Raw genomic sequence first — 24,452 nt, forward strand, 5'->3', positions numbered from 1 at the left:
CCATGAAATTAATATTATGAAACGATTTTCTGTGAAATAATATACATCACTGCTGTCACAGCTACTCATTCTTCATGATATCAAACTACTCACTGACTCATGAAATACTCGTAAATATAACATTTTAAACCAGTTTCTCGAGACGTCTTTAAAATCAATCGTGTGTGCTATGTTTATATTTCTCGTTTTATCATCCGTCGCCTCGAGCACGCCAGCTGTTCAGGGTACCTGGCCTACAACACGTGTATCTGCCTCTACCAGCAGCAATAACCTTTACAGAGTTGCCACACCGTATTACGTTTAAAAATTCCTTTGCAGAATGAAAACTTACATTTGTTCGGATAAAATTCCTGCACATTTAAAGGACAAAACTGAAATTCCTTCAATCAGTTATCATCATAATACAATTTTCTCTTAAATTTACTGAGCATATTGGGAATTAATTCAATAACTTTCTAAAATACGCTATGAAATATTTCATATAAAGTATATTATTTTTTCTCGAAAAGGAAGCGAAATCGAGCAAATTACAGTAAACATTTTTGTTTGAAATATCTCAAAATATAACCCCTTAAAATTAATGACATTACTTGCGGTTCATACTGTATAATATAGTTTACATTTAAGATTTATCATAGTTGGTCTGTTAAAAACTCGTATAAGATTGCGACGGCAACAGTCGAATTCTGACGTTACCTTAATTGAATTACAGAAGCAGAGCTCTTTCCCACCAATAAAAGTTATTGCCCAATAAAGGTATAACACTGACAGTGATACAACTGCGCAGGTACAACGCATAGGTCTAATACATTCCACGTTTACGATCGGCTCCCAATCGGCCATTTTCTTCACAAAACAGTAAAGCGTTTTTAAAAACTTTCTCAGGAGACATATTTTAGGCATATGCCGATTCCAATTCAATTCTCTATTTACGTTGGTCTCCGTGTCGCTTGATTCTATTGAGAACAATGTAGCAGTTACACGATTACCCTTTAGAGGTCTCTAACATTGTATTTTTTTCTCTATATGTAGAGCTCGCTCCCAAACTTTTATTCCTACTACTTTACTAAGTGTTCCGCAGTGACATCACAGTAATTCCAAATAGAGTCGTAAGGCTGTCACTCGTTAGAATAAGGCAAGGCCTCTGATCTATTGGGAAATCGGGTGAATGACACGTTAACCTTGATCAACTCTCTATAAGTTCCGTTATTTTAAATGTAGCGTGTCTTTTCCTTTCTTCCCAGCCATTTAATTAGGTTTAATTTCAGCATCTTACTGTATTTCCTTGTAGTTATGAATTTGGAAAGGAATGGAATGGAATGGAATTTAACTGAGGGGGTACGGATGGCCCAGCACTGCGACCTGTTGAGATCTATTGCGCTAACCCTCGATATGGAATGAGTTGCGTGCCACAGATCCTCTACGCGCACCGACCTAACCACATGACTCCCTTAACGACTGGTCCCTATAGCGACAGAAATCCATATACCATTCCTGCTTCGGCAACTTCCCCCAAAGTCCCCCTGTCGGTCCGAGGCGAAACTCCTCCCCCCGAGTAGGTCCGCCTTGGGTGCTCGTTGCAGAAGCCATTCAACGTCGCTTAACTACATTTCGCGGAGGCCGGTCGAGAGAGCCAGTAGCTTCGGGAGGCCGCGGTAAAGTGATCTGAAAAACCAGAAACGGGATGATGAGGAAAGGATGATGGGGGAGGAAAGGAAGTGGCGAAGATGAGTGGGGTTTCAATCGCCTGATAAAGTTACCTGATATTCATCCATAGGAATGAGCGAAAAACCCCGAAAAAAACCTCACCCAGGCAACTCTTCCTGACAGGGAATCGAATCCGAGACCGCTGGGTCTGGAGTTAGACTCGTTAACCCCCAGCCACAACGGTTTCTTCTGAATAGTTGCTGCACTAAGTCCAATACGCTTTAGCTCTGGATTGCCTGATTTTTGTTCAAAATAATATTTTACTCAAGAACTCTGGATCCAAAATCTGTTTATAAACACCTGTAGTGGCCAAATGTAAGGTAAATGCGTCTATAAATTTTAAACTATGAAATTTCTATGTTAGTGGCTGAAAAATGTTTTGTGCAGTGAAAAAGTACTTTCTACTCAGCGACGGTGCCAGCACTTTCAGTTTGTGAAGGGGGAGAGCAATGAGTTGGACAGAACTTAATTAAGATGAGCAACCCTTAGTGGCGTCGCAATAGTCCCTGTGACTCCCGTAAAGTGGGAGGAAACTGATATGGGCAGCTGAAGCTTCCGACAGTTCTTCATTAAATTGCTTTTTTTTTTTTATATAACCCTGTTTCGTACTTCAAAACTGGTATTAGTCTGCATGATATAAGGGACATCAAACATGTATGCGTCAGTCACAAAATGTGACCGCGGTGGTGGAGGCGAACTGTCCATCCTTGTGTTTCAAGCAAACGAAATTGTTTTTAAGGTATATCATTACTGGTAAAGGCAAATTTTTCTGATATTAAACATTCGCACCGGTTAACAAAATATATTCATTTACAATCAATGCATAATGTGAATGTGAAACAAAACGAGTAACTTTAAGACAAAATTAAAGATTTAACAGATTCCAAAAGGAATATCATGTATAAGAATACAAGAAGCTGTTAAGTAAAATGTGAACTAAATACAACGAACAACAAAGCAAAATAAAATCAATATTTTCAAGATAAAATTCAAAGAAGATTTAACAGAGTCCAAAAGGAATACCATGTATAAGAACACAAGAGGATGTTAAGTAAGATGGGAGCTAAATACAACAAAAAATAAAGCAAAATAAAAGCAATATCTTCAAGATAAAGTTCTAAGAAGGTTTAACAGATTCCAAAGGAATATCATATATAACAATACAAGAAGGCCTTAAGTAAAATGGGAGCTAAATACAACAATAAAGCAAAATAAAAGCAGTATCTTCAAGATAAAGTTCTAAGAAGGTTTAACAGATTCCAAAGGAATGTCATATATAAGAATACAAGAAGGCCTTAAGTAAAATGGGAGCTAAATACAACAATAAAGCAAAATAAAAGCAGTATCTTCAAGATAAAATTCTAAGAAGGTTTAACAGATTCCAAAGGAATATCATATATAAGAATACAAGAAGGTCTTAAGTAAAATGGGAGCTAAATACAACAATAAAGCAAAATAAAAGCAGTATCTTCAAGATAAAATTCTAAGAAGGTTTAATAGATTCCAAAGGAATATCATATATAAGAATACAAGAAGGTCTTAAGTAAAATGGAAGCTAAATACAACAATAAAGCAAAATAAAAGCAGTATCTTCAAGATAAAATTCTAAGAAGGTTTAATAGATTCCAAAGGAATATCATATATAAGAATACAAGAAGGTCTTAAGTATAATGGGAGCTAAATATAACAATAAAGCAAAATAAAAGCAGTATCTTCAAGATAAAATTCTAAGAAGGTTTAACAGATTCCAAAGGAATATCATATATAAGAATACAAGAAGGCCTTAAGTAAAATGGGAGCTAAATACAACAATAAAGCAAAATAAAAGCAGTATCTTCAAGATAAAATTCTAAGAAGGTTTAACAGATTCCAAAGGAATATCATATATAAGAATACAAGAAGGTCTTAAGTAAAATGGGAGCTAAATACAACAATAAAGCAAAATAAAAGCAGTATCTTCAAGATAAAATTCTAAGAAGGTTTAATAGATTCCAAAGGAATATCATATATAAGAATACAAGAAGGTCTTAAGTAAAATGGGAGCTAAATACAACAATAAAGCAAAATAAAAGCAGTATCTTCAAGATAAAATTCTAAGAAGGTTTAATAGATTCCAAAGGAATATCATATATAAGAATACAAGAAGGTCTTAAGTAAAATGGGAGCTAAATATAACAATAAAGCAAAATAAAAGCAGTATCTTCAAGATAAAATTCTAAGAAGGTTTAATAGATTCCAAAGGAATATCATATATAAGAATACAAGAAGGTCTTAAGTAAAATGGGAGCTAAATACAACAATAAAGCAAAATAAAAGCAGTATCTTCAAGATAAAATTCTAAGAAGGTTTAATAGATTCCAAAGGAATATCATATATAAGAATACAAGAAGGTCTTAAGTAAAATGGGAGCTAAATACAACAAATAATAAAGCAAAATAAAAGCAGTATCTTCAAGATAAAGTTCTAAGAAGGTTTAACAGATTCCATAGGAATATCATATATAAGAATACAAGAAGGTATTAAGTAAAATGGGAATTAAATACAACAAATAACAAAGCAAAATGAAATCAATAATAATAATAATAATAATAATATTAATAATAATAATAATAATAATAATAATAATAATAATAATTTCCATTTGTGCCTAGTGAGTCATTACGATCTCTCTCCGATCCCTTGCGTGATCGTTTTGCCGAAGACAGGTCCCTTGCGGGAAGTAACAAATAACTTTTCATGGTATCCCGGATCTCTCCAGTAAGCAATGTTTATACTGCTTTAATTATTTGGCTATTGGAATATTTTTGAACTTGTAAAATTCCTTGATTTTTTGTGCTCTAATAAAGTATAGCCAATATCGTTCCCAAGAATTTCATTTTAGCTGTGGTATGTCAGTCGATATTCATATTGTTTCTTAATGTTGCATGCTTCGTAACGTAAGTGAATACAGTAATACCCAAAATTATATATCCCTTTAATCTTGTACGTATTTTAACTCTGGAAACTTGACTATTTTAAGGGCTCTATTAAAATTTAGAAATTTGACGTTAATATCTTGTTCTTCTAAATAAGATGCAGGCCTAGTTAAATTATACAGTATTTCAGAATTACATTCCACAGTGTCCTGAAACTTAAATAGGCCTACTCAAGAATTTAATTCTGATTGCAGTCATCGTGAAAGCCTAAAAGCTCATACAGACTAATGCTGTATTTATTCTGGAGTACGATGCATTTATTACGCCGGCTCGTGTGTATAAACTATTTATTTTCGGTTTATTGTACAGTTATTTTATTATTTTTATCTGGGACATTGGATATATAAATAGTTAACTGCCACGATACTTTGTGCTGTTAAATGAGTATCACTCACAGGTAGCTATTTTTATAGGCCTATACAAATCATATCGAGCTGAATGGTATCTACTGTTGAATGTTAAATTTGTGGAACATAATTTAGAGAAACTTTGCCAAATATGGTACATTTAGAGGATACAAAAGGTACTGAAATAGTAGGTAGTTAAATAACAGACATGTAATATAATAAATGTGACCCAAAGTGTTCGGAGCGATATGACAGACATATTTACTCATTTACCTCGTAGCATATCGCACATATATCGCGAAATACGACGAAACGATTTTTAGAGGAATTTTCCGAGCAGTGTCCAACATCGTCGAAATTCTCCTGGATGATGACACTAAGCCTTATACGTTTCTTATATATAACAACTAATAATACTTGGTATCGTCCGGAATTTATTCACAAGGCCATGGATCGTGAATTACTTTGAACATAAGACTAATGTAAGCTGAGACTCCCACTCAACGTCTGAAGCAAATTTGCCGCCTTTACTGACCAACAACAAGGTCTCTGTAACCGGTGCGCGCAAGCTGTCGCGTCTTGTAAGGAAATATTAATGTTTAGTAGTAGCAAAGTAAATCCTCGTAACTGTCTGGACTTGGGTAAGTGGTCACCGAAAAGTGCAAATGATTCTGTGAATACAGGTGTAAGGCGTATATGTACAAATATTTTTAGAGGTAATCGAGGGTAATATACTGAACCGCATTATGTAAAAAATGTATAAATTTTCCAAGTGTTTTTGGACATAATAAAATACAACATATTTAGGTTCGTTAGTTCTTGTGGGACCAAAAGATCCCTTTTCTCGGAGTCTTTGGTGCATAGAAACGAATATTAATATATTTAGCAATATTTGGCGACAGAGCTGCCTTGCGACCAGAGTTTTAAGCTGTAGTTGCATTTTGCGACTAGTGTTAAAATAATGCGGCAAAAAGAATGCAATTGTGTAAAAATGCTATGCTGCAATTGTTGGTTTATTAACTGATTTTTAATTTATTATTCCTTAAATTCAAATCTACATTTGGCCCAAATTATACAATTATTGTTGTGGTTTGTCGAAGATAATGTATTCCTAATGTTGGAATGGAACGGAATTTGCGGAAGGGGAGGCACTATGGCCCAGCATAGCGACCTGTTACAATCTTTGCGACAACCTTCAAGGTAGGCTAATGCCCAAACCCACACCAGTTGACTACACTAAACGGCCATTCACAATGAAAATTAAACATAACTAGACTTCGTGGAATTGCCACGAGAATCGCAAGGTTTACTGCGCACACGGTATAGACTGTATGAGAAGGGGACGTGCCACGGATGGAGTATGCCTCTAATGTAAACACTGAGCAGTATACTCCGGTTACAATAAAACCTGTATCCTGCATACAAGAAATATAATGAATGATCTTTGAAGTAGGAAATGTCTAAACATGTACAGTATATACACAATTATTTTATAGCGAGATATATTAGCTTTTAAAATTTAATGTAAGATACTCACGTCATCCTTGAATATGTGCATTGCAGTGAAGAGTTGCGTACATTTTGAGCGACTGCAAAGTAACCTCCTCCGATGGTCACTTAAACAATTTTTATTTTGGGAAAATGTACGTTCAACATCACATGATGTAATACGTACATATTTGAAGAACGGAAAGTCACTACCTTTTAGTACACCAACTTCAGATGTCTTGTCGTGACCTGATGGTAAATGATTTATAATACGAAGTTGTAAATAGGCAGAATTTTTAGCAATAACGTTTCTCAACTTACATTTCACTTTTTCTGAAATTAATGAATTATTAGTTTGGATAACGGTTTGTGATACTTTATCCACTTTATTAAGGGCTTCTGAGAGTTGTAGCTTAGACGATTCTAACAGGATGATGCTTTTGGACACGATTTTAAAATTAGAATCAATGAACAGAATATCTTTCAATAGCTGTTCAGAAGGCAATGATTTTACAGCTGCAACAGCGGAACTATCTGTGCTATCCAATGCATCAATTACCTCCATTATTTTGCCGTAATGTTCCGCATAATAATTAACAGCATCCAACCACGTTCCCCAGCGAGTCAAGACTGGCTTCGGGGGTAAGGGTATTCCAGGGGCAATTATTTGGAACAGCAACACTCTCATTGTAGTATGTTTGATTGAATTCTTGTCTGCACTGAACAGATGTCAAGCTTTGACTATTCCAACCACAGTAATGCAAAAACAAGTGCTTACATAGGTATACATTAGCTGTAGCTGCTCTATCTATTTGGACCGGTCACAACGCTTAACATGAACTGCTTATATTACGAGACCGGGCGGTCGCTCGCCTCCTCTATACTACCGTACATCGGCAACCTGATTGCATGCTGCGTGTGGCAATTCAACGAAGTCTAAACATAACCGTAACATAAACACAGAAGTTTTCGGCCAGGTTATCAAATGGGATCATTCACAATGATTCACATAAACACTGACATTAACATTGCGGTTAGACGTTAACATGAAAGTTTGCGAACTCCAAACTTTCATGCTTATGCTTACGTGATTTGCAAACAGTACGCCTACACAATCGTGGAGCGCTGAAGCATACGGCACAATATTATGAGGAAATGGCGTCGTTATATTTCCATGGTTACCAAGTACCTTTGCGGTTATGTTTATGTCCCCATCATGAATGATGTGATTTTACCGTAACGTTTACATTCTTAAGTTAACATTTACGTTATGTTTAATTTTCATTGTGAATGGGCCTTTCGGGTCGCTGCGTACTCAGGTTTCGAGCAGGCAATCACACTCGTCCCTAAGCCAACCTCCTCCGTGCGTCGCCATTCGGTGATCGGAGAATGCTATGGAGTGATGACGAAATGGAGAAATGGTGAGGGAATGATGTAGGCCTAGGTGCCTATACGGGGAAAAACGGAAGAGCCCAGAGAAAACCCCAACTGCGACCTTGTCCGCCACATGTGTCACTATGAATTTTTTAATGAAAAATCCGACTTGATCGGGACTCGAACCCGGGCCGCCTGCGTTACAGGCTGGAGTTCTGACCCTCGGCCACCGCAGGGGACCTTCCTAATATTACAAACTGTGTTAAATATTTTGAAACGCTGAAATTTCTGAGAATGTGAGCTAAAATGTTAAAGTATTTCCCTTAGGAGTGGAAAATGACAAAATTGTACTAAAAATGGGAAATTTTCCTCGACTTACCATCACCGACCTCATGAATGTTAGACACAAGCAACGAACACATATACACACTCTCCACAAAATATGTAATTACTTAATTACCACACAGCACTGCAGAAGACTGGAGACATTCTCATCTGAAGGACATGGAGCACATGGTAATACTCGTGAGCTTCAATCCGTCCGCTGGGTTTAACCAAGTTATTACTGTAACGATTTATTTCGAGGCCGTTCCCACAGTCTTGTTTTAACAACTAGGGAGAGAGTGATCGAGTGTAAAACACGATGACGCATGAGGAAAACCGTTTCCAGTGACTAACAGGCGAGAAAGTGAAAACCAAGTTGCCGTTCGAACCTAAGAATGTGTTCTATGTCCTGGAAAATGCACCAAACACAACCTTCGTAGAACTGTAACAACAAACAGCCCGGAGTCTGCCAGCAAAATTCAGGGCGATTCTTTTTGATTCACGATTTCCGAGATTCATTCTACTACAGAATATTACTAACAATAAGACGTACTAACCCATCGCTTTATGACTAAACAGGAGTGATAATCATATTTACTTCGCAGAAAGAGAAAAAAAGCCTTCGTACCTTCGCATTTTCTGGACAGACTGCACAGAACAAATTTGCAAACAGAAAAAAGGGGATATGAAATAAATGTATGCTTTACTACAAATGAAAATGTGGAAGAAATCAAGGGAAAATCAATCTAGTCTGATAAAATTAATAAAATATGATACATTATGTAGATCGAATAGCAATGGACAACCAAAAATTAATAAAAAAATTGATGTTAGCTGAAGAGAGATGTGTTAAGTCAGGGACATCACTGAAGAACTATAGGAAGGCCCTCGGGAAAGCCTGAAACCCCTAGAGGGCTCGTCAGCAGGTGGCGGATAGGGGAATGCCTTGCAAGGTAGGAGGGAAATAAAATACCTCCCACGGACTAACAGGCAAGTAGTCGCTGTCCCCAGGTAAGGGGCGAATACAAAGGCGTTTGTACTCCAGAAGGAGCGGCCAAAACAAAGACAAAGTCACACTGTCACAGAGAGTGTCTCTAGGATTCAAGCCAACGACAGGTGTAACTCACCCATCCATGAGATCTTCCCAATATGTACAAAATGCAACAGAGACTAGCTTCACCATCTCACATCTTGTCATGTTTAGGGCTTACCCCTGACTATAGGGAAGACCAGGTAACTTGATACCCTAAGGGTGAAACCTAACCATTTTTCCCCCATTACTACAAATGCTAGTGGATTATGGTGATTTTCTAGTTTGAAGGTTGAATTTTCTTTTGCCAACTTCGTTTCGAATTTCGATACTGACAAATACTATAAATGGTAGTGATTTTGTAACTGGTATGTTGGCAGCTGAGGCAAATATCGACAATATTTGCCGGTACTGGAGTTCCATGAAATTAAAATTGTACTAGATTTCTCAGCCGGTTACTGGAAGATAGTGAAATTCGAACTTATTAATAATTAATTAATATTAGTATTAATATTAATACATAATAGTTATTTTATGTGTTGCGTTGTGGTTATAATTCAAGAATAGTTAGATAAGTACGAATAAATATAATATATTTGGGCGTGATAATGCACGTGGGTAATGGATAGAAATATTATTTCAAATTTTGGAATTAATTTCTTTCGTGTTTAGATTTTTATTACTATGTCAAAAAAATGAAATAGTGTTGCAGTGACTCCTCCAAGGAAGAAAATGTGTGGCATTCAGAGTACGCTTCAGAAATCTGTAGTTCACGTGTATAATGAGTTGAAGAAAGAAGATAATGAAGAAGGAATTATGCTAACGGAGACAGCAATTACAACCAGAATAGGAAAATTATTAGGAGTAAGTATTCTTAAGCATACATTTCAAAGTGGTATTCAGTTTTAGGAGTTTGCACTAATAATTTCATGATTGTGGTCAAACAAAACAAATTTTTAGGTTAGGCCTATCTTTAATCAAGTCAGTGATTTTCATATTGCCACACTAAATACATTTAAGATACTGTAGTACTGCAGTAGGTGATAGCTTAAATACATTTACAAATTAGACGAACAAATAATCAAACAGCACGAAAGTAAATTTCCAGTTTTCTCTTTTGGTATTAAATTAACCGTTCAGATCACAATTTACATGCCACATCGGCTGAAGAAAATACAAGTCATATTGTAATTATTAACTTGATATTGCAGCAAATATTACATGAATGTTGGCCTGTTATGGTGCTTAAAAATAATTCAGTTTTATATAATGACTATATAACATACTCTACAAAGCATAGGAACGTTGACTCTGGCTGAATAATTTATTCATGACTGGTCTAAGTAATATTAAATATGGTGTTTCTTCAGAAAAGCTACCCCACCCAAAGTACTTGTTAAGATATAACACTCGAGAGGACGAGGACGCACTACTGGGAAACTAACCATTTCTCTTCGTCCTGGACCTCTCGCATGTTATATTGGTAATTAGTAACAAGTTTGAGGGAGGGACTACAACAATGCATTAGAATATACAGGTAAGTGTCAAAGGATTTTTGTGCTGAAAGTATTTGTGGCTGTGCACTAAAACCACGTGTTCATCACTATGTAAATATCACAGAAATCAATTAAACAAAATAAAATTATGCCTTCTTTGGTGTAGCTTTTCTGGAGAATTACCTAAATATTAGCCTACTTAAACCTATCGTAGACCCAACCTAACATGTTGATCATTTTCTATTCATATAGCTGTAAATGTTGGTATCATGCATGAATTTTATGATATAACAATTTTTAGAAGTATTATGTTATTGTTTGTTATTACAGCTTGGCTTAACTACAGCCACGAAAGTGATAAATTCACACAAGGGGACCCCACTCGTGACACCAGAAAAACATAGACTACGTAAACATCCAGTGACTGATGCTGATGATTTTACGAAAGATGCAATTGCGAGATTTATTTATGACAAGTTACATAAAGGTAGGGAAGTTACAGGAATTATTGTGTTGATTTATGCAATGTAATTCTGATATTAGTCATAGGCCTATGTATAAAAATATGGCATAATTTTCATTTACTGTTACAGGGGAAGCACTAACAGCAGCAAAAGTTCTGGAACATATGAATGATGATTATGAAACATATTTATTTAGAGTATCCTTATCATCGGTGAAAAAAATTTTGAAAGAGATGAAATTTCTATGGAGCAAAGGGGATCCTTATACACATGTATGAGAAAGTGATGTTATTCATTTTTAAGAGAATATATAAGAAATGTGGAGCGTGAGAACCCTAAACCCGTAGTATTCTTGGATGAGACTTGGATTTTTATGAATGGTAAATTTCAATGCATTGTGAGACATTGAGTGATTGAATTTTTTACTAACAAATAGATTAACACTTATGTGGAATATGAAATTGCAATTAATATAGGCTACTAGTAATGAAATCAGGTGGGAACAACATGTTTTGCAATTAATAGTTTCATATTATAACTAGAGGTTAGTTATAAAATTCTTGAACAGTTTTCCTGTCTTTAAAATTTTTGTGTCTCTTAGAGTGTCAATGTGAATTGCTTTTCTCTCTCTGTTTTTTTAAGTAGGATCACTCACTTATTCATGAAATAAACCAGGTGAAGTTTCCAGTGACATGAATGGTGTTATTCATAGACCAACAAATGAGGGTGGAAGATTAGATGCCGGAACGAAAGGTGGATTTATACTCGGTGAGTTATATTGATTTATATTTTACATAAATTTGGCAAGAGTAATTTTTTAAATCAGGGTACAAAAATATAAAAATTGGTGACTAAATAAAAACGTGGGAAAGCCTTTCACCAAAGAGGATCTCATGTCATGTTTTATTTTCTTTATTTAAATGCTGTGAATTCATGTGACGTAATTATATGCCCAGGTATAATTTTTATTGCAGGTGCTGATTTAATTTTTTCATGCAATTGAAAGAAAAGTCAGGACTACCATAGTGCTATGAATAGCCCTGTAGTTGAGAAGTGGGTGCAAACACAGTTGTTGACCTGAGAACATTAGGGCAATGCGTTATTGTCATGGATAGTGCTGCATATCATAGCAGACTTGTGAAAAATCAGCCAACAACAAAATGGAGGAAAGAACAGCTACTGGTGATTGCAACTGAATATAATAGATTTGTTGTACTAAATGATAAGAGTTGATGGTGTGAAATCACCTTTTGATATTACATTGCAATATTAATTTCCATACTTTACAGTCATTATTATTATTATTATTATTATTATTATTATTATTATTATTATTATTATTATTATTATTATTATCATTACTACTACTACTACTACTTATAGATGCTACTTTTTTCTTTCAGGTGAAATTGAATCTACATAAGAATCCTAAAACAACAGAGCCTTGCCAATTACTGTTCTGAAGCGGCCTTGTCTTATGTGTTGTGTCTATATACAATTAATTCTTTCAGTTTTTTTTCCCCTTTAATGTAATGAAGTTGTTGGTCGATTGATACCAAGTGTTCAGCAGTTGATGTCATTTGTTATCTTGCACTCCAATATTTAACCAGATGATTGAAAGCTGTGTAAAGTTAAACAGTCAAGACAATGATCCATATCTTCATTGAGATTTCAGAAATGGCATGGGGAGATTCTGAAATATCAGTTCTTTGTAAATATTTGAGACAATCATGGCCTGTGATAATATGAGTACTGCCACTGTAGATTTTCATAGAAGTTCAGTTATTAAATTAGGTGTATTATTTTTACTATATATTGTACTATATTTTTGTTTCGCTTAATTGATGAATTATATATGCTGTAAATTGAATAGTAGACTGTAGGTCTATAGCTTAACTGATGAATTGTATGTGCTGTAAATTAAATAGTAGGCTGTATACCACAAGTGATGAATTGTTTATGCTTGTAATGTGAAGTAATTTGCATGATATTTATTATCAGTTTCTGTATATTTCAACTGATGGAATTGTTTATACTTTTAAATTGAATTAACTTGCTTGCTATGTATTATATTTTATAGCTTAACTGATGAATAATTGTTTAGGTTTGTCAATTTAATAATCTGAGTGCCATGTACTTCATATTTTTAGTGGAGCCACCAATGTAGCTTAGTCGGTAGACTCGTTGGCCTGCAAATTCAGAGCTGCACTCGAGGGTAGTTTGGATCCCCCATTTGGTCTGATTAGTTGGTTTCTTCTGAGGATTTTCCTCCATCGTGGAGCAGATGCCGGATGGCCTATTGCAATTTTTTCATTTGCTTTAGAATCATTCCGATTTTTGTTACCACATTGTCATGTTCTGATCTTGTTATTCTTTTAACAGTGTGGTAAGATGCAGGTATAGATAACCTTACAGTAATTTTGCTACCTTTCAGCTACCTCATTACCTCCCACTCCATAAAGTTCATGGATCCACGGAAGTACCAGTCGTCGATGTAATTCGACCATTTTGCTTAAAATATTAAAACACTGTAAAATATTGAGATTTCATGCTGTTACGTCCATTACTGCAGCAAGAACATCTGATTTTGAATCTGATAGTATGACAGCCTTCTCAGATTTATGAAGTCGATACTGGAGATTTTGTAAGCTTAAAAATGTATCTAAATTTTCACTATCAAAATTAGTCAGTGTTTGAAGTTAGTTAGTTAGTTAGTGGCGTTTAAAAAGGGCGCGTCAGCTACTATGGCTATTTGCGCCCTTATCTAAAATCTTTCACTAAACACAAACACAATACAATAACCAGAATGTTTAAAAAGCTAAAAAGCGTTGTCACGGTTAAAATGGGGCAAACAAATGTTTGAATATAATTCCCGGTAAAAGGGAATATACTGGTATTGTACTACAACACCACTACATCTATGGCTTGGTAAACAGGATCCATCTATAAAAAATACTGTATGTAGTCACTCACTGACCAGATCATTTATCGTTTCTAATGATTTTTAAAATGTCTGGAGAAGTATCACATTTCTTAACATCATCTGTTAAAGTTAACTTATATACTATTCATTTTGAAATAACTTGGGATTGTGTTTTATTAGTAAAGTTTCCCTTAATTGAGCAAGTTTGAGTTCTCCAAATAGAGTCAAAAAGTCTGTTGGGATTTTGGCTCAGTTTATTAATATTTGTGGACTGTGATTTTTTGTTCTAGACAACCATATTATCTGCAAATGATGAGATTATCATAAGATCTATTTCTTTAGTTAGACCATCGACATTAATATTGGAAAATGTATTCCTGAAAACAACAATGTGGGAAGCCCAGATGAATCTGTCTCTATTTACATATTTGTGACAATGAATCAAATAATCAAGTCACTGACCCAGTGTAACACTTTATCATGGACACCCTAAGTTTGCAATTTCTTAAGTGATTTATATCTACAGAGCCATATGATCCTTGAAAATAAATTAAAATTGTTAAGTTGTTTTGTTTTCTGTTTAAAATATCTTTAATATCTTGACTAAAATTTAAAATCTGTCCATTTGTTGAATGCAATTCTCTAAAGTCAACCCAATAAAATGAAAGTTAGTTACTAGATTCCAGGAACCAATTCAATCTATGAAATCATCTCTTCCATAATTTTGGCTATCATACTAGTAAGTGGTATCTGTCGATAACTCGAAAAGATATTAGTTGAATAATTGCTTTTCAAAATTGATGTTATGATAGATTTTCTCCAGACAGATATTGTATTTTAGATGAGATTACAAGATAAAAGTAGTGAGTTTGCTTGTTTGCCAACATGTTTAAGAAAATCAGCATGTGTATTGTCTGGACTTGGAGATGTTTTGGGTCTTATGTTATTAAATTAATAGTTATATTCAGTTCTTGATTAAATATTGTTATATAAAGTAGATAGTAGATTTAACATTTCTTTCAGTTTTTCCTTAATAGTCTGACGTACACAGATAAAACTAACAACCACACCACCAACTAATCTAATAGAAATTAAAATATAATTAAATGTAGAAAAAGTAATTAAAATTATAAATACACGTAATAAACCATAACCCCCTAATTTCAACAATATACTATTTTATTCCCTTTTACAGCTTGTAGATAATTATTAATTATAGTTATTACTTATTAGCATAATATTTATTGAACTTATTGGCTATTTCACTTCGTTTGAAAGATGTTATTGTGTACAAAAAGCATTTTTTGATGATCGTTTCATGCTGTATGTTGTGTAAAAATCTATGATTTCTGGCCATCTGTTCTGTGTAATCCATCTTTTGTATAGAATTAATAAAATATTCTTTTGGTAGTAATTATTTTATTAATTGAGTATTTAATTTTCACCAGCTCACATTTCTTGAATCATTTGTTTTTTCTTATTTAAATTTAGGACACAAGAGCCAAAAAGAGACTTCACAGTTATGTATCATACATTTTTTCATTGACAGACGTGGAGTTTCAGAAATAATAAGTGTAAGTGTAGCATTATTAAGCAATTTACAAACAAATGAAATCTTTAAAAAGGTATCTAGAAGTGAAATTACTTATGGCTTTTAAGGACCAAAATTATTTTTGTAAGTTGATTTATTATTATTTCAGTTTTAGCCTAGTTGTATTATCCATTTCCTTACTAATTTCAAAAGATAATCAGAAGTTCATTCGAATTCCAACCAAAAGTCAATTGGTTATTAATTTATCTACCTTTAGGAAGTACAGTATATGTACGCTGGAATCTTTGAAGTGAAGTGACAATAATTTAATTGGTCTTGGAACAGATTTGATTCTTGAATATTATATACTATAATTTGTTGTATATTTACGTCTAGTAACCTATTAATGCTAATACTAATAATAATGTAAAGGAATAAAAGAATAGAACATAGCAATACATTTCTCATTATTATTGAAACTATTTAGAATAACCTTCCGACATTAAGGTAAAGTACGGTGAGTAAAGAAGTCATTCAGTACATAGGATCGTGATTTTACTACATGTGGTGATATCTGGTAACAGTTGGCAACACTGACAAGGCGGAAATATTTGCTGTTTGGGAACTGAACTTACGTGATCCTCACTTTACATCTTCTCAGACCCAAAGATGGTTGCACATCTGCTGGAACAACATAATCTCATGGACTTGGTCTAAGGACCTTGGGACAAGAAAGATGAAAAAGAAGACTATAAGACTATAGTCCTCTCTAACGTTGTGAATTTCATGGAGACTGATGTAGATATCCTGGGAACCATTTGTTGACTTCTGATAATTTAAAGGGGTAAAACAGTCATCGTGTGTAAATTAATACTCGCCTGTGTATTGTTTATTTAATGTCAAAGGATGAGACGCAACCGGGACCAAAGTATCATTTTCATGTCACCTCGAAGAGGAGGAAAGGAAGAGGCGTTAGAATAGCGAAAATAAACTGGAAGACATGCTTAAAGTATGTACAGGTTAGATTCAAGAAAACAAGACCTGACATCGAATTGTAGAAGTATAAAAGATGAATAAAATTTTTATTTAACGACACTGTTCACTTCGGTTTCATCAACTAACGGGAGGTTATAATATACGCTGTGGAACGGAGCGCTTATGAAATGCAAGGCAGACGCTGATTAGCTACCGTCGAATGCCGCGTGAGCTGCGGAGTGGAATCCCGCAGTACAATAATCTCCCTGTATAATCACAACTATAGTACATTGTTGCAAAAGGGTCACGGGTAATAGTTGCTGGGTTTGTATGGTGTTGTGTTAAGAGTAGGAAAAGGATTTATAGTTCCATATCTATTTTGTTCTCTATGTCATAAACGCATGCTATTAAGAGATCTCTACGTTTCATGTACCCCGTATTAAAATTCTATAGGACCTAAAACGCATAAATGAACCTTAAAGTTCTATAAATGCCAAAAACTTATGTTTGTGCCTAAAAAGCGTCTTTTTTGGTATTTTGCGTATATTTAAAGTAAAAATATCGGTACTAAAATACAAAAATAGCCTAAAACTATAAAAGTGCTATTAAAAAAAACATTCTCTTACAGTCAAAACAATGATCTCATCTTAGAAGGAGAGGGAAGATGATTTTTTTTATTTCTTTTTAACGACACTCGCAACTGCAAAGGTTACATCAGCGTCGCCGGTGTGCCGGAATTTTGTCCCGCAGGAGTTCTTTTACATGCCAGTAGATCTACTGACATAAGCCTGTCGCATTTAAACACACTTAAATGCTATCGGCCTAGGCCGGGATCGAACCCGCAACCTCAAGCACAGAAGGCCAGCGCTATACCGACTATACCGCTACCGAGGCCGACTAAAGAAGATGATTTTACCTAATTTCCTGGAACCGAAGTCTATCTAGCATAAAAGGGTGATAGGTTGTTCACGTTAGGCACTACAAATTAGTTTTCGCGTCAATACACCCTCATTAAACGAAATTAAACTTATCAATCAGCAATCAGTCTCTTTCACTGCTAGAATCTCTGTCTTCAGTTCAGTAGCACTCATTGTCAGCATTGTACATAAAATCCATCTGAAATGGAATAGGCTATTTACTAAAATTAAAAATGTTAATTTTATATAAACTCCTAAACTGAAATTTATAAAGTCCTAAATCTCTCTTTTTAGCACCTAGAAATTCGTTCCCTAGAGACTTATGAGTGCTATAGTAGACCTACTAGATTTAACCCTATCCGTTCGCGAGGCAGCTCATCGCAGTAATCTGTAAAGTTGACAACGCGGGAACATCCGTCATGAGCTTAACATGAACAGCCAATGCCGTTGAACTATGTCAGCTGACCAGAACTGATTTGCGATTCGCTGTCTCCCCCCCCCCCCAAAAAAAAAGTCCGTACAATTTTCACTGACTGCGAGGTTAAGTTCATCTTCGGTAGCTATTACAAGTCTGGTCACTGACAATGAGCTTTATGTCTGGAAAGGAAAGCGTAGTGTTGCGGATGCTGAAGTTAGTTTGGCAACGCAAACGGCATCCGACTCATTCCATGACGGATGCACAAATGTCCCGCCGCCCCATAAGCACCTCTATTGTCTCTAGTCGGGAAAACCAGATGTCTGCCAGATATGTCGCTGGTCTCAGCCATGAATCTAATGGGGCAAAATATGGCCAACATGATCTTTTGCTCCGTCAGGTGTCATTATTAAGGTTACTATCTGAAGTCAACAGATAGTAGGCCTACATCTAACGCGTATGTTTGTTACATCGATGGAGGAGAGAACAAGTATTAATGTAAACATAAATAATTGCGTTTAAACACAGCTCTGGAAATTTACTATCTCTTATGTAAATTTACTAGCTAACTACTTTGAAAATTGGATTGAGAGGAAACTATTAAAAAATGAAGTAAAATAGTGATTGTAGCTTCTCTCTACACATTTTGAGACAGAAAAAATTAACAGTAGTGTGCTGTCTGTATTTTTTCTTACATTAGAAACTATCTACATGGCAATGACCTCCCAGTCTCCTATTCAAAACATGTCCGATGAAAGGGTTGTTCACAACAGATTACTGTGCTTTCGGTCACTGATCACAACGTTGCAAGGTGACACAATTCACATGATTAAAATTGCATTTTTTTCTGGAAAACTATCCAAAACACAGTAAAATAATACTTGACATTTTGTTGCTCTTTACTAAAGAAATCATTCACCAAAATTAATAATATCATTTTCGATTCACATCGTATAATGCTGTACAATTGGCTGAAGTAATTCTGTAAAGAATTAAATTATCTGAAGAAAAAAATTATTTAGTATTTTTATTTCTTAAAACATCACAAAAAAGATATACTAAAAAAAACTATTACATACATAAAAAGAAATATAAATTAAAGAATTTACCCCCGTATGAGCAAACGCTCGTGGTCGGGAGTTCAAAACCGCATTGTAGATAAGCATAAAGAAGAAGACAAAAATAAACAAATTAATATAAACAATAAAATAGCACAGATTACAGAAACAAGAGCCTATATGATGAAGAACAATTACAATTGAAAATGTTTACAACCAATATTCACAAGTATAATAATATAAGGCTAAGACTACATTTGAATTATATCGCCGTTGTGTGCCCTTCGGTTCAAACCCTGTGACCGGCTAATCTGACTGGGGATTTTCATGGTTTCCCTCAGTCAGAAAAGCACATGACGAATTGGAAATACGAGTATGCATACCACGATTCATCACTGCCTTACTCATCAACAAAATTATTCATTCAATCATTCACAGTGTTCGGTCCAAGGGTAGGTCTTTCACTGCAAACCCAGCATTCTCCAGTCGTTCCTATTTTCTGTCTTCCTCTTAGTCTCCGCATATGATCCACATATCTTAATGTCGTCTATCATCTGATGTTCACCATTCCTTTCAGTAGGTAGTTTCTTGTCAGGCAGTGACCCATCCAATTCCTTTTTCTCTTCCTGATCAGTTTCAACATTACTCATCAATTTAATAAACATTAAAACAAAAACCTAAACGAGATACGTGAACACAAGCCATCTATAACATTTGGCAACAGAAATCAGAAACTGAACAACAGTCAACGACCTAGTGCCATACCCAAAGGTATAACCATATATGTTAAAACGTGTGTAAATAAATGCATACAAAAATCTTTTTTTTTTAAATTAAAATTATTATATTTGATAGACAATCAGCCAATATATACGATGAATTGCCGGAACTACTTTCTCTGTGAAAATCTCAAAATACTGTTCTTTTTTATAACAAATATATTTCGTATGATAAGAAAGAAACATACCATCTTATCATAGTTTCTTCAAACAAAGCAACATCGTACCGGTTCAAATGTGCTCGGCAGCTATATGGACAAGGAGTTCGATAACTACATTGCTTAGCAATCTCTACCGATGACATCAAGAAGGTTTTCTAAACGCATCAATGAAATCAGCGTATGCCGCATTTGTTATGTTGATTTTTCTGACGTGCTGTTTTTAGCAAAGTAGGTCGCACCGTTGTTTACAAGAACAAACAAATAGGGTGGATATAGATGCAGGTTATTTATTAGACAACAGCCAGAAAAGGGCGTGGTCCCCAGACAATACAGTGTACGGTAACCCTCTATTCCCGCGCTCCGTCCTTTTCAGACACTGGTTGTAGTGTGGTCTCAAGTTCTGACTCGTAATATGCAGTAAATATAAAGAGGCAGTCTTCTAATCTTATGAATTCGCTGTAAAATTAAAAGAAGTGACAGGGGATTCATTAAATCCCTATAATTGCATGAAACGTTTGTGTTTTTCATGACTGTTACTGTGAGCAAGCTTTGGATTTGAAATATAATTTTGATAAATATTTTCATTTTTGTCTTTATGCTCCGTGTTTTTAAATTTAACAAGACGGAGACTCTTCTCCTTCACCGTTTCCTCATTCCATAAGGACTAGTCTTGAGACAACGCAATCGATAGTCGAAACGATTCACACATCAATACAACTCCAATTGTATGTTTGGAACTATAGTGAATAATAATATATCATTACAGAGAATTGTATTCATTTAGAAATTAGTATTACAGTTCAGTACATTAGAATTATGCTATACCTGCAAATTCAACTCGATTTCTTGGCATTCAGATTGAATCTAATCTTGGATAGAATGCTCAATGTTTTTTTTTGCTAGGTTATTTAACGACGCTGTATCAACTACGAGATTATTTAGCGTCGATGGAACTGGTGATAGTGATATGATATTTGGCGAGATGAGGCCGAGGATTCGCCATAGATTACCTGATATTTGCCTTAAAGTTGGAGAAAACCTCGGAAAAAACCCAACCAGGTAATCAGTCCAAGCGGGAATCGAACCCGCGCACGAGCGCAACTCCGGATCGGCAGACAAGCGCCTTAACCGACCGAGCTACGCCGGTGGCTTGCTCAATGTTAATCACATTGCTTCTAATCTTGGTTAGAATGCTCAATGTTAATCACATTGCTCAAAAAATTAGTAAAAGTTTATTAATTTTTAGAACATTAAAATATAGTGTAAATTATGATATTTTAATCACAGTGTATTATTGGATGTATTCACAGCTTTTTTGAGCTATGGAACATTGTTATGGGGTAATCATGCGTCCCTCCAAGGAGCTTTTTCTATTATATAAGAGAGCTGTTAGAATTGTACGTAGAGCTCACCATAAAAATAATTGTAAACCACTTTTATTAAAATAGATTTTCTTATCTTTCCTTCTATTTATGTCATGGCTTGCCTTTTATATGCCAGGAAAAATATTGATACATTTAAAAAATCCCATGACATTCATGATCGTTTTCCTCGTGACAATTCTAATATATATTTGGATAAATTTAAATATTCTTTTTCGCAGAACAGCTTTGAGTATATGTCTATAAACATATTTCGTAGCCCTCCTATTAATATTAAAATGTTATCTATCATAACTTTCAAAGGGAAGGTAAAATCTAAACTTAAATTAAACCCTCTTTATAATGTAAATGAATTTTATGATATTAAGTGGTGATGTTCTTATATTTTTATATTTTTTAAATATTATACTGTAATATCATTTGGCGAATTAAATCAATTCAACTCAATTCAATATGTTAAATTAACAATTCCTGTTTTATATACCCTGCATTTATTAATTCACTCCATCTGTGTACGTACAATAATTTTTATTAATTAAAATTAAGTTTAATGTTTTCTTAAGCTTTTACATTTATATATATTTAAATATTTATATTTATATTCTACTTTACATATTCTCAGCTCAGTCTAGGAGAAACATCGTGGTACTTGGGGCTTACGTGACGTAGCGCGCTTGAATTACGTCACCGTATTAGAAAATCAGTATAAATCCATATTAACAATTCAACCTTTGATTGACATTCTGGTTCATATAGCCTACACAGACCCAGAAACAAAATTTTGGTTACTTGAAATTCCAAATTCCAGTTATAACATACTGCGTATGCCCAAATTTTGTTTCTAGGTCCGTACATCTATTATCAGGCAGTACATCTCACTTAACGATATGTGTCAGAGGAAGAACAATGTATGCATCTGAAGTCTGACTAGTGTAATAGGTATGCAATGGAGGGGAAAAGAACTGGCTACCTTACTTCATTATCTCCTGGCACAGTTGTCTCATAAGTGATGCCTTATTAGTGACTATCACTTGTGAGGTTCAGACCTGTCTTCGGACAGTTGACTAAACAAACAACAACTAACAGTTCTCCAACAAACCAATTCAGATAAAACCCAGTAATTCCATAGTAAATACTTATATAGATATAGGCCTACAGAGCTCCTACAAAATACCTTTCCGTTTTTGAACATATGTAATTATTTACGTTCTATGAATCTGAGGTGCATGAAAATAGTACCAAAAAGTTTAGTTCCTTACCTTAAAGATGTTCAATGTGTCCCCCCTTGGTAACACGGCACACATCAAGCCTATAGTCAAGTTCCACGTAGGTACGCGGATTTTCCGACACTCAGATTCTGAGTTTATGTCTGTTCACCTTACCAGAAAGATGAAAAGTGGCTTCGTCAGAAAACACCACGGAACGAATACATTCATCATCGTTTTCAATCAAAGTCTGCATACTTATGCAGAAATTTCTTCGTAGCACTTTGTCCTCTGGTTTTAGGACTTGCAGCAACTGTGGTCGGTACGGATGAAATCGCAACCGCTAGCGAAGAATCTTGCCTTAAAATCAGTGTACCATTTACGGATTGTAGGCTCAGTGGGTGGATTTGCACCAAACTTTGTTCGGTAATGCCGTTGCACATTAATAACCGACTGGTTCACATGAAAATCAAGTTTTTAGAACTGTGCTCTATAGCAGCCATTTCGCCTCAACAATGAACAAACTTGTTTATATGCGCTATTATGAGGCAGTGTAACCAACTAGGAAAACAATGTTGCCATAACTAAACTTTTTGAGTTTCTCTTTCCATTGGTGCTATTTTCATGCACCTCAGATTCACATTACGTAAATTACATGTGTTCGAAACCGGGAAAGTCTTTTGTAGGAGCCTGTACATTATTCAATAAAGTAATAACGGGAAAATAATCATTAATAATACGTCACATAAATTTCCTTAAATTTTACTCCTATCATATTCAGAATTCTTGTAAGAATCAATCCCTTAAAAATTTAAAAATCACAGAAACACTCAATCGAGGACAGAAACGTTGCACTTAATTGCAGGGATCCTATGAATCCCTGTCCCTTCTTCAGGAAAATATCATACTTCAAATATGATGTTTAAATTTTAAATACAAGAACCCATTCGAAGAGAACTCACGAATCTCAAGTAAAGATCCTAGTGTAATCGATTTGAAAGAAAAAGAATATGTGAAAAATGAAATATTTAATAACTTTCCACAAAGTTTATTGGAAGCACCTGTGTGAAATATTTAATGAGACAATTCATGTCAGGCCTGTAAGGGCGAGTAAATTTCCAATATCTAATAAAATAATTATTCGAGCGTGGTTTGATCCTTTTTTATAGATTGTGGTCAAAATGTGAGACATGTATATAAGATACGAACTTAATTACTAATATAAAACAGTCTGTACACAATGTCTCACACCTGCCACAATTATCACATTTCACACCATCACCGTGGAAACAGTTAACGTGAAATATCCGGACCACCGCGCTGGGCTCCCGGCACAGCGTTGCAAATGGAAATGAACCAACCTGGAATTCGTGCAGCAACGGCTAGTTACAATTTAATTAATGTGTCTCATTTAGGAACTAAATCTCTCCAATTCTGCTAAATCTGCCCTGTCGCATTCGTTTCAAATATTAATTCATCGCAGTTACAAAGATAATAAAGTTCGTTTTTAAGGAATAATCTTGCTTCATGTTAAGTTACATTAAAAAGAGTTAATTGAAATGATTTTTAACATATAGTGCCACCACAGAAAATTTTACAGGCCTCTGATAGAAGCGCGTGGAAACATATCGATTAAAAATATCTTAGTAACGATCGGCACTCGTGCTCCGAAGCTGCACTCAGGTGTGAGTAGGCGTACAGTTACATGCCGTCTTTTACAGCACAGCACGCGGCATAACGTATACCTTGAAAATCATAAGTTGTGGTGATTTCGTGACACCACTGAATTAAGCAAACAGCAATAGAGAACAGAGAATTATTTCGCTAACAATGCTCGGAATTGTAAACTAACTATTTAACCAGACTCATTCAAAACGATTTTGTAAATATCTTTTAATCTT

The 24,452-nt window shown here is 34.8% G+C and overlaps 1 protein-coding gene and 1 long non-coding RNA gene across 5 annotated transcripts in view; one reads left to right on the forward strand and one right to left on the reverse strand.

Moving 5' to 3' along the window:
- The window catches only part of LOC138693319 (oxysterol-binding protein-related protein 9), a 443,401-nt gene that overhangs the window by 112,912 nt on the left and 306,037 nt on the right, over nucleotides 1-24,452 (reverse strand). The gene's annotated exons all lie outside the window — the stretch shown is intronic.
- On the forward strand, nucleotides 10,095-12,765 carry LOC138693321 (uncharacterized). Of its 3 annotated transcripts, XR_011330281.1 has the most exons (6): nucleotides 10,095-10,109; nucleotides 11,072-11,228; nucleotides 11,335-11,585; nucleotides 11,848-11,973; nucleotides 12,180-12,387; nucleotides 12,609-12,765. It is a non-coding gene; the product is annotated as an uncharacterized lncRNA (long non-coding RNA). The 3 variants fall into 3 exon arrangements; XR_011330282.1 differs by lacking the exon at nucleotides 10,095-10,109 and having other exon boundaries at nucleotides 11,214-11,228; nucleotides 11,851-11,973; XR_011330283.1 differs by lacking the exon at nucleotides 10,095-10,109 and having other exon boundaries at nucleotides 11,214-11,228; nucleotides 11,335-11,477.

The sequence above is a fragment of the Periplaneta americana genome, chromosome 17, assembly GCF_040183065.1.
Source record: "Periplaneta americana isolate PAMFEO1 chromosome 17, P.americana_PAMFEO1_priV1, whole genome shotgun sequence".
NCBI lineage: Eukaryota > Metazoa > Arthropoda > Insecta > Blattodea > Blattidae > Periplaneta > Periplaneta americana.